The sequence below is a fragment of the Myotis yumanensis genome, unplaced genomic scaffold, assembly GCF_028538775.1.
Source record: "Myotis yumanensis isolate MYYU_CA2020_CCGP unplaced genomic scaffold, mMyoYum1.0.hap1 SCAF_3, whole genome shotgun sequence".
NCBI lineage: Eukaryota > Metazoa > Chordata > Mammalia > Chiroptera > Vespertilionidae > Myotis > Myotis yumanensis.
Genome location: NW_027223754.1, coordinates 84061575 through 84073664, shown reverse-complemented (window position 1 = coordinate 84073664; position 12090 = coordinate 84061575). Strand labels below are relative to the sequence as shown.

The following is a 12090-nucleotide window of genomic DNA, read 5'->3' as shown; positions in this document are numbered from 1 at the left end:
CCACTGATAATTTAGTTTTTCTCTTGCACCCCTGCTTGGATTCTGTCCTCTTTCATCACGTCACAGGTATTAATCCCCTTTTCATCCCCCACTGTCTGCCTTTATTCCCACTCACATTTCAGCCTCTTGATTTCCTTAGTGCTTTTCTTCATTCCCTTCTCTCCCTTGGCTCTTGCCACAGAAACGTTTCCCTGTTCTCCGCACACATGGACAATAATTGGTTATTTGGGCTTGGGAGAACTCGCACCCTGGAGAGCCACCATGCTTGATTAGTAAGTGGCAGGCAAGCCCACCGTGGTGTAGAAAAGTGTTCTAAGGGTTGTGTTTGCCCACATATGCCGTTCCTGCTTGTGGCCTCTTTGGTCCATTAGCATTGCTGTATTATGTTCAGGACTTTTTTTAAATTTACAAACGAGTATGAATAGGGTGGCTGATAGGCCTGAATATAGCCTCTCTCAATCTTCCACTTAAATACCAGTGGTGACACAGGAAAAGGCAAACAAACAAATATAACCCTGGTGAGAAATAAGACTGAGAGCCTTTTGCAGGATTCCTGCAGGAGTTTCTACTGATTACAAGGCTGATGGAGCTGAATTGCGAATAAAAATCATCGGCTAACGTTGGATTTATGCACCAATAAGAAGGCCTGAGCATGTGCCTTCTGTGGGCCATGTGCTTTTGGATATGTTCAAAATCCTGTAGCTGATCTCTTTTCTACCAACTTTTTATAAATATTCATAGACTGAAACTCCTAGAAATTTATTCTCCTTATACAGTGGGCGGTGCTGGAGGTGAAGAATAAAATCCATCCCTGGTGGTAAGTGTACCCTTCCCTCAAAGTCAAAACATACCATTTGACTATGTGAGTAGAGGTCGGCGGAGCTTGTGTACCCAGCATTGGGTGCATGCATAATGGCACTTCTTGTACTCTTCGTTTGATGGGGTTTTGGGATTGAGCCATATGCAATGACGGAAAAACATCTTACCCAGTCACTTAATGTAGTCTAGTGTTTAGTTAGGATGCATGCTAACTAAACACTAGAAGTGTCCAGGCCAGCTTGGACCACAGAGTTAGTACTAAGAAAAGGATTCAGAAAGTACCGCCCGCAGGGCATTGCCAGCCAGGAGTCATAGGTATTGTCTGTCGGCCAATTCTACGTGTGGTAATTTACCCCCAATTCTACAGTGAACAGACACACAGATGCCCCAGGCGGCAGTCCAGGAAAACGTAATGTTAGTGGTGAGTAGGTGCTGTTTAAATATTTTTTTTTAATTTAAAACATTCAAGTTGTGCATGAACAGAAGCTTGTGGTGGATATGGATCAATAAAATAATATAAAAATACTTAGACAAAAAATTATTAGCTGTCTTTATACTTTCTAATCTCACTTACCTCCCCAGAAGTAAATGCAATTACCCTTTTAGTGTTTGTTCTTCCAAATAATTTTTATACATACTAGTATACACACTACCTGCCTACCTCCCAACCTACCTACACACACACACACACACACAGATATTTTAAAATATATATTGCATTATGTTAGTCATATTATTCTGAAATTTGTATTTTTATTTAATAATATATCTTAGAGATTTTGCTTCATATTGTTATATATATATTTACTTTATTCTTTTTAAAAGTGGTGTAATAACCCATTGTATGGTTGCTTCATAGTTTACTTATCATTCCATTACAGGTGGACTATTTGTGGATTCCAATAGGGATTACTATAAACAATGGTATAATGAACTGCCTTTTTTTTGTGAACAAGTGTAAGAGTGTCTATGAGACAGATTCCTAAAAGGGAATTGTTGGATTAAATGGTACACACATTTTACATTTTGATAGGTACTGACAATTCCCTCTAAAATAGCTACCAATTTCTTTGCTCATCAGTGGGCAATGAAAATGCCCATATCCCCCATATTAAGACCACCAATGGAAATTATCAAATTTAAAGATTTTTTATTACTTGTTAGATAACCTGCAATGCTATGATTAGTAGTGAAATTGAATGCCTTTTTATGTATGTAACTGTTGTAAACATCTTTAGTAATCATAAAATTTAAATACTATCTTTAAAATATAAATGATTTTTATTTTGAAACTTGAATTATTGATTCTAAAATTTATTTAGAAGAGTAAATGGATGAACTAGTTACAATTTTGTGGAAAAGAAAAAGTAAAAAGTGAAAGACATAATAATTTTCTTATAAGATATTAAATATCTGATACACCCCCAGTAAACAGTTATGAATCAACAACACGGTGGTACAATAACAAGGGCTATAAAAGACCTAGTGTATGAAATTGTCTAGAATATGATAGAATTACATAAAATTCAATGAATGAAGTATCCTGCCCTTGCAGCATGGCTCAGTTGTTTGGAGCTTTGTTCTGTACACCATAAAGGTGTGGGTTCGATTCCTGGTCAGGCCACATACCTAGGTTTCAGGTTCGACCCCCAGGTGAGGAGTGTAAAGGAGGCAACCAGTAGATGTTCCTTCTCTCCCTTCCTTGATTTCTAAATCAATAAAAGAATATCCTGGGGTGAGAAAAAAAGTCAATGAATCAAATAATTTCTCAAAAATGATATATTATTACTTGTTTAAAATCATAATAAAACTAAATTGAGATAATGAAGTAGCAAAATTATAATAAAACTAGAAGAAAAATGTACAGCATATATATGTTTTATATATAGTATATATATATATATATATATATATATATATGTATATATACTAGAGGCCTGATGCACGAAATTCATGCAAGAGTAGGCCTTCCTTCCCCTGGCTGCCAGCACTGGCTTCCCTCTGGCACCCAGAACTCAGGCTTCCCTCGCAGCCCCGGCTTCGTCCGGAAGATTGTCCAGAAGGTTGTCTGGAAGGACGTCCAGAAGGACAGCTGGTCTAATTAGCATATTATGCTTTTAATATTATAGATGGTTCTGGTCTTGGGAAGGTGTACTAAACAAACACTAAAATAAAAAAATATTTTAATGTACTAAATTTAAGCATTCCTTGTATTGAATTTATTGGGGTGACATTGGTTAATAATGTACTGGTTTCAGGTATACAATTCTACAATACATCATCTGTATATTGTATTGTGTGTTTACCACCCCAAGTCAAGTTTCCTTCCACCACTATCTATTCCACCTTTGCCTTCTTCTAACCCCCCACCCCCTTCCCTTTGGCAATTATCATACTGTTGTCTGTGTCCATGAGTCTTTCTTTTCTCTTTCCTTAATCCTTTTACCCTTCCCACCCAGCCTCCACTCCCTTCCCCTTGTCAGTCTGTTCTCTGTATCTATAAGTCTGTCTCCACTTTGTTAGTTTATTTTGTTCATTAGATTCCACATATAAGTGAGATCATATAGTATTTGTCTTTCTCTGACTGGCTTATTTCACTCAGCATAATATTCTCCAGGTCTATCTATGCTGTCACAAAGGGCAAGATTTGCTTCTTTTTTTTTTTTTTTTTTTTACAGCTGAGTAGTATTCCATTGTGTAAATGTACCACAACTTTTTTATCCACTCATCTACTGATGGGCATTTGGGCTGCTTCCATATCTTGGGTATTGTAAATAACCCTGCAATGAACATAAGGATGCATATATTTTTTCAAATTAGTGTTTCAGGGTTCTTTGATTATATTCTCAGGATTGGAATTGCTCATAAGACAGTTCCATTTTTAATTTTTTGAGGAAATTCCATACTGTTTTCCACAGTGATTGTACCAACCTGCATTCCCATGAGCAGTGCACAAAAGTTCCCTTTTCTCCACATCCTTGTCAACACTTTTTTCTTGATTTATTGATGATAGCCATTCTGACAGGTGTGAGGGGATAACTCATTGTGGTTTTAATTGGCATTTCTCTGATGATTAGACATTGAGCATCCTTTCATATGTCTATTTGCCATCTGACTGTCCTCTCTAGAGAAGTGTCTATTCAGGTCCTTTGCCTATTTCTTAATTGGATTTTTTGTTATTTTTGGTCTTTATAGTCAAGTAATATTTAACAAAGGAAGCAAAAACAAATGCAATAGGATAAAGATAGTTCAATCAATAAATGGTGTTGGGAAAATTGGACAGATAGGTGGGGGAAAAAGAGGAAACTAGACCACCTTCTTACACCATACACAAGAATAAACTAAAAACGTATTAAAGACTTTAATGTTAGACTAGAAATCATAAAAATCCTAGAAAAAAACATAGGCAATAAAATCTCGGACATTTCTCCTAGCAATATTTTTTCTGATATATCACCTCAGACAAGGGAAACAAAAGAAAAAAAATAAATAGATGGGACTACATCAAACTAAAAAGTTCTTGCACAACAAAGGAAACCATCAACAAAATGAAAAGACAACCCACTGAATGGGAGAACATATTCACCAATGTATCTGAAAATGGGTGTTTCAAAGTAGTAAGTTGACAAAAGAAGTTGAGTACTTCTTTTGTGTAAAAATACTATTGTTTGTCTTCACAGTAATGGAATACATTCTTGTTTTAAAGAATATAATATTGAAAGGTAGTATATGACAAGCCACATTTTTGCAATTAAGTAACATACAAGATCTATTAAGGAAAAGAGATTCAAAAGTGCCTTATTGACAGCAAAACAGCAGCAGAGGCACAGCACTATCACACAGCGTGTAAAACCTTGCAGCCACATAAAAAAGAAAAAAAACAATAAAAAGTTACATATAGGTATTGTGTCCCTGATTTTGTTTTAAAGATACTGTTTCTTTATAGCATGGAAACTTTTTTACTGGTCCTGAAATATATTAGTAAGTAAGGCTTCCTGTATACAATGTTTCACACCATTCTCCTGACTCATACTCTCATCTGATCCTAATACTCCAGTGGTGAAAAGAGGCAGGGTACAGACCAGAGAAAACATACACATGACTCAGTTTCCCTGGTTCCCAGCAGTTCTTCTAAGAAGAGGAGGCAAATAAGTCTTTGTGCACACTGGAGGAGCTTCTGGTTTGCCTGGCACACTGATGCACATGAAATAAGTGCTCTGAAGAGAACCCTAACAGTGTTCTCAGAAGGATGCAGAATTTGCAATCTCTTTTCAGTGCTGTGGCCAAAAGTGAACTTGGGTCTGACCCACAGCAGTACTTTCTGCTCTAGAAAGAGCCATGTGCTGTCAGTAGCTGCAATTCACTAATCCAAATTCTAACAGTATACCCTAAGAAAAATAAAGAAATGATTTATGTAAAAAGATATACATTACTGCATGATTAAAAACTAATGGCCCGGTGCACGAATTTGTGCACACTGAAAGTGAATTAATTAGAAGAAATATTTTAATATTGCTATTTGCCCCGCCCCCCGATCGCCATCCCCTCCCTCTGCCTGCTGGCACCTGCCTTGGCTGGCCTGGTGCAGCCCGCTCACTAGCCCCACCCCCCGCTGACTGGTGTTCCACCATTCGTTCAATTTGCATATTACCCTTTTATTATATAGGATGGCAAAAATGTAGACACTTCCCTTCAATTAAAAGAATGTTTAAATAAATTAGTGGCACCTTCTTAAGGTAGAATATTATTATAGACATTTAAGACTTGTGTTTTTAAAGACCATTTAACCAAATGGGAAAACATTATTAGGTGAATAAAGCAGGGTCCAAAATGGCATTTATAGTATGAGCTCATTTTAGAAAAAGAAAAAAAATTATAATTGCATAGGAATAAACTAGAGTGGACTGTTTTAAAGAAAATTTAACAGTAGTTTCTAGCTAGATGGTATTATGTGGGTTTATATTTTTATGCATTTCTTCTTTCCCAAAAAATATTCTACTAAGAGCAAATATTTTATAAGAAGTGTATATACATATACACACATCCTCATACCCTACAGTGAGGTCTACAAGGAGTTAATTATTTTAGTTCATGTATATGTGGTTCTCTGTAGAGAAAAGCAGGAGCTTCAATTTAAAAAGCAAACAAAACCTGTTTTGGTGACTATGTTAATGACAGTAAGCTTACCGAGAGAGGCTGTTTTAATTGCATTCCTGTTTTAAATGACACGGCTTCTGCATTGCATTTCTGTCTTGTTCTTCTTAGAATATTCTGTTTCATACTAGTGTTCAAAGTAGCACTTAAGGACAATAAGGCAAAAGTGTCTGGGAGATAAACATGGTGTTATCAAGGCTGAGGCTAAGTGAACATGGATTCTCATCTAAGAAAACTTCTGTTGCTCATTCTTGATTTTCTCACATATGTTGTGAGTGTCTGTCTCTGAAAAGAAACAACTGATAAAAGGTGTGCACTTGCCCTAGCTGGTTTGGCTCAGGGGATAGGGTGTCGGCCTGTGGACTGAAGGGTTCCAGGTTCGATTCTGGCCAAGGGCACATGCCCGGGTTGCGACTCGATCCCCAGTGGGGGGCATGCAGGAGACAGCCAATCAATGATTCTCTCTCATCATTGATGTTTCTATCTCTCTCTCCCTCTCCATTTTTCTCTGAAATCAATAAAAGAAATATATATATTTTTAAAAAGGTGTGCAGTCAAGGCTTCTCTGAAAGATGGAAGTTCCCATTCACATATTCTCCAAATGCTGGCTAAAACAGATAGTAGTAACAAGCATGTGTAGTGGTGGTACTGGTGTTGGTGGGGGGAGGGGGACGGATAATGAGACGGGAGAATACAGCCAATATCAAGAAAGCTTTGTCAAATATAGTGTTATTTAAAATTAATTAAAAGAGAAAGTCAGGAATTGGAATAAAATTTCCCTTCTCAGGTCTCTGTGTAGCACCTATTTCTCTACAGTAAGTGGAGGAGGTTTAGAAAAGCTCCACTAATAGCATTCAAGTTAGATAAGCAGGGGCTGGGTGGAAGGCAGGCAAGTGAAAGGAGTGCATGTACTGAAAGCTTCCTTCTGAATGGCAGCCATTAGTTCTTTTCTACCCGATAAGAAAGAATTTCCTATAAGAAATCTTCCGTTGACTCAAAAATGTCATGGAATCCCTATAACCTGGGAAAATTAGCTGTGAGGGCAAAAATAGATGCCAATTTCTGTAATGAAAACCAATAGCATAAAAAGTGAGAGCAACTCTCTGGAAGTGTAAATTGGTATAGTATCTGTGGAAGGCAATTAAGTAATAGCTAATAATAATCAAAATAAAAAATGCAGACTTTCACTGGGTAATTGTAGTAGATACCTTTTTCCTATTCCTTTCACTAAGTACAAATAAAAAACCCTGGGACAGCATACATAGAACAAATAGATGATTCTGAAATGTGAAGAAGAGAAGGAGGCAGACTGATTAAGGGACATCAGGAACAGTAGAATGACCCAGTGGTGTGTTCCCTATATTTCCTTCTTGCCTCAATATCCAAAACTTGATGCGGAGGAAGCCAGCAACCTGGCAATTCCAGTGCTAAAGACAAAAAAGCCACAGTAAAGTAGGCTCTTTCCATCAGAAAAGTAAGTCAAAGAACATAGCAAGATAGAACAGTTTTAGAGGATCACCTCTCCATTCCACCAGACACCAGGAAAAACCTGGCCTCACCCCACCCTGCCAGGAAAAGCTGAGTGGGGAGTCTAGATGTTTACTCTCCAGAGGCTATGTCGATATTCCTACTGAGGTGGCGTCAGAGGCAAAGTAAGGAGCCAGAACTTTCACCACCGCTGGCCAGTAACGGGTTGCTCCTCTCCTCTTCCTTTCTGCAGTATCAATAGAGATCACTTGGGCATCTTGACTTTCACCTCCATATGGTAAAAAGTAGGTACCCCTCCCCCTTCCTACTGAGACTGTGACAGAAGAGACCTTGTGGAGATTCAGGACATTCACCATTGCCCAGTGGTAATGAAGCCACTCTCAGCTCAGCATCTTTATTTTTAAAAGCATAGCACTAATCCTATCTAATAAAAGAGAAACATGGTAATTAGCCATACCTCCGCTACCCTTCTCATTGGCTAATCAGGGCGATATGCAAATTAACTGCCAACCAAGATGGCGGCCGGCAGCCAGGCAGCTTGAAGCGAACAGGAGTCTTGCTTGCTTCAGTGACGGAGGAAGCCAATGTTCCCTGCCTGCCACTGCCGGCCTCTGAGCTTGCAGTTTGAAACATTGTTACAAATATAGAAGCTAAACAAAACCCCAGAAACCTGCTTTCAGCCAGCCGGGATCACAGAGCTGGAGTTGAAACAGTGTTTCGATTATAGAACCCAAACAAACCAGATACCTGCTTTCAGCAGCCGAGGCCTCAGAGCTGGAGCCAAGCCTCAGAGCTAAAGCTGGCCCAGAATAAAAAAGAAAAAGAAAAAAAGGAGCAGTTGGGAGCTTCAGTCACCCGCCAGCCTGAAAACAGCCCTCAGCCCCTCACCCAGACTGGCCAGGCACCCCAGTGGGGACCCCCACCCTGAAGGGGGTGTGACCAGCTGCAAACAGCCCTCAGCCTCTCACCCAGGCTGGCCAGGCACACCAGTGGGGACCCCCACCCTGAAGGGGGTGTGGCCAGCTGCAAACAGCCATCATCCCCTCACCCAGGCTGGCCAGGCACCCAAGCGGGACCCACACCCTGATCCAGGACACCCTTCAGGGCAAACCAGCCGGCCCCCACCCGTGCACCAGGCCTCTATCCTATATAGTAAAAGGGTAATATGCCTCCCAGCACTGGGATCAGCGGAGCCGCGAGGCCTCCCGGCACCGGGATCAGCATGACAGGGGGCAGCGCCCAAACCCCCTGATCGCCCTGCGGCTCTGTTCGTGACAGGGGTAGGCACCCCAACCCCCTGATCAGCCCTGCTCTTTGCCTGATAGGGGGGAGCTCCCCAACCTCCTGATTGCCCTGCGTCTCTGTGTGTGACAGGGTGCAGCGCCCCAACCCCCTGATCGGCCCTGCTCTCTGTGTGACGGGGTAGAGCCATAACCTCCCCATCGGCCCTGCCCTGAGTGTGACAGTGGCGGCGCCCTAACCCTCTGATCGGCTCTGCTCTGTGGGTGATAGAGGGCGGGCGCCACCCCCCTCCCCACGGGCCCTGCTCTGTGTGTGACGGGGCAGAGCCATAACCTCCCCATTGGCCCTGCCCTGAGTGTGACAGGGTGCAGCGCCCCAACCCCCTGATGGGCCCTGCTCTGTGTGTGACAGGGGGTGGCGCCGCAACCTCCCCATCGACCCTGCCTTGAATGTGACAGGGGGCGGTGCCCCAACCCCCCAATCTGCCCTACCCTGAGCGTGACTGAGGGTGGCATCGCAACCTCCCAATCCGGCCTGCTCTGTGCATGACAGGGGGCAGCGCCCCAACTCCCCAATCAGCCCTGCTCTGAGCCTGACCAGGGGCTGCACCTAGGGATTGGGCCTGCCCTCTGCCACCTGGGAGCAGGCCTAAGCCAGCAGGTCGTTATCTCCCTAGAGGTCCCAGACTGGGAGAGGGCACAGGCCGGGCTGAGGGACCCCCCTCCCCCCTGAGTGCACAAATTTTTGTGCACCGGGCCTCTAGTTATATATATAAAAGCCTAAGCGACTGTCTGACCATCTGACGGTCTGACTGGTAGCTATGATTCACAATGACCACCAGGGGGCAGATGCTCCAACCAGTAGCTATGACATGCACTGACCACCAGGGGCAGATCCTCAACTCAGGAGCTGCCATGCTGTGGTGACTTGGCAGCTGCGCTTCTTGGGTGACGCACCCAGAACCAGAGAGGAGGGAGCCCAATTCCACAGTGCGTCACCCGAGAACCACCCTCTCGAAATCCGGGTCCCCTTGAGGATGTCGTAGAGCCGGTTTCAGCCCTATCCCCACAAGCCAGTTTGATGGACCCCACCAGTGCATGAATCCATGCACTGGGCGTCTAGTATAATCATAAAGGAAAAGAATAATGGATTTAGTCATATAAAGGTTTACCCTTTTGTATGACCAAAATAGCAGTAATGAAATATATAAACTATATTAAGTGATACAATGCCTATGAACAAGAGAGTGGCAGAATAAATTGCAAGATAGTCATATAAAATTGATTACTACAGAGCAACAAACATTACTAAAACCACCAATACAAGGAGCAGCATTGATAATCTCAGGGGTTTGGTGTTGAACGAAAACAGCTATTTGCAAAACAATCTGTGTCATTAAATGTCAGTATACTGATTAGTTTTCAAGAGGAAGGATGAAGTAATGACTGGCAGGGACATGAGGGGCTTCCATGCTGCTGCTAGTATTCTGAATCTTGGGAGATAGTGCAGATGATACAGGTGGGTGTTTGCTTTGTGATAATGCATAAAGCCATATACTACTCTGTGTACATATTTTATGTTAATGGAGTGGTTTTAGAAACAAACATACAAATAAGATTTTTTGGCTGTCATATTTGGCAAACATTTTTTTTAAATGAAATTTTATTTTGGTCACACTCTATATAATAACAGTTTTCAAAAGACACGCTGTTAATTGTGTTGCTAAATTTTATTCAACAATTTCCATTAAAGAGGACACATATGTAATGCCTTAATCAATAAAGAAATTAAAGATTGAAAAAAAATAAAATAAAAAATGATATTCTTTTATACTTAAAAAAAATTATCCTAAGAAGAGAATGAGAAAATTAGAAGGGGGAGCTTCCAAAGATATCTTATGGAAACAATATATTAGTTGCTTTATTTGTAAAAATGAAAAATCATATACAAACTAAATGCCCAGCATTAGGAGTTTGTTTAATAATGGTACATGTGGACTATGTTGTAGCCAGATATACTGAGGCAAGGCTACTTTTATATGTCTAGAAAGTTATATGAGTAGTTTGGTGACAAAAAAACCCAACAATTTTCAGGTCTGTTTCTCTCATACTTACACACATGCACACATATACACACTCAAAGTCACATTTTTAACAATACCCGAAACACTAGCCACTAAAATATCAACAGAATTTATCTAGGTTTTTGTGTGATATTTTTTACTCTCTTCTTTTTTTCCCTTCGTATAGCTAAATAAATAAATAAAAATAAAAAGAAAAATGCAGGTAGATATATCACTTTTGAACTCCTGAAGAAAATAAGAAAACAAAAGTAAACAGAAACACCTGAAAAGTATTTTTGTATATTTCCTCCAGTTATTTTCCCCCGACCCCAGTATTGATCAGGATTTGAAGTTAAAATGGAAGGAAAAAAGAAAGGGGAGAGAGAGAAATTTGCATAAACCATATGTTTGTTAAGTTTAATGATATTAAATGATAATATTGAAAAATATGAAATTTATTGCTAAGAGTTTTTGTTTCTTACAAATGAGATTTATGTCATCTTTTATTTAAGTTATAGTTGTTTATAGATTAAATGGTAGTGTTGTAATTCTAAGTATTTCCTAGTGTATTGAAAGAAACTAAAAAGTCTTGGATACTCCAAACTTAAAACAGTTTTCATAATTTACTGGGTCAGGGATGGTCTCAGGTTTTATGAAGTTTTAAAGTTATATGGTTTTTAAGAAAAAGAGAACCCAGTTTGAGTATAGTTCTAGTTACTGATACTTGTTAGAAACTTGTAGGAACGGGGGCTCTGGCACTTCAGTTTCCTTCAATTCATGCAAAAGTCATTTGTTAAGATGTGAGCTGCATTTACTGATGCCTTATTCCCTCTTTTTTTGGGGGGAGAGTTATTGCCTAATATTATTAAGTTATGATAACACATCTACTTATACAATTTAAAGATACTGTATGGAAACAAAGTCATTAAAATACAAAGAAAGAATATGTGTTTAAGCCTTACTGTAGAAGGCTGTTAAGCTTACTGGTATTTTAAGGCCCTATACATATAATAATTGGATTTATTTATTGCTCTTATTTTAAAGAAAGTAAACCATTTATTTAACAAATACATATTTGATTAATATCATGTATTTACTCCTGTAAATAACTGTGTGCTCAAGAATTTACCCCTCTCCCAATTCTAAAATCTAGCTTTAAAATATATTTAGATTTCATACTAGGGCTTCTCAAACTTCAATGTACATCCAAATCATCTGGGGAACTTGTTAAACTGCAGGTTCTTATTTGTTGGTTATGGAGTGGAGTCTAGGATTTTGCATGTTTGGCAAGATGCCATGGGATTCCTCTGTAGCCAGTCTGCAGA

General features: G+C 39.9%; 1 protein-coding gene across 2 annotated transcripts in view; it reads left to right on the top strand.

The window, feature by feature from the left end:
* The window catches only part of ENOX1 (ecto-NOX disulfide-thiol exchanger 1), a 576449-nt gene that overhangs the window by 149360 nt on the left and 414999 nt on the right, over positions 1 to 12090 (top strand). The gene's annotated exons all lie outside the window — the stretch shown is intronic.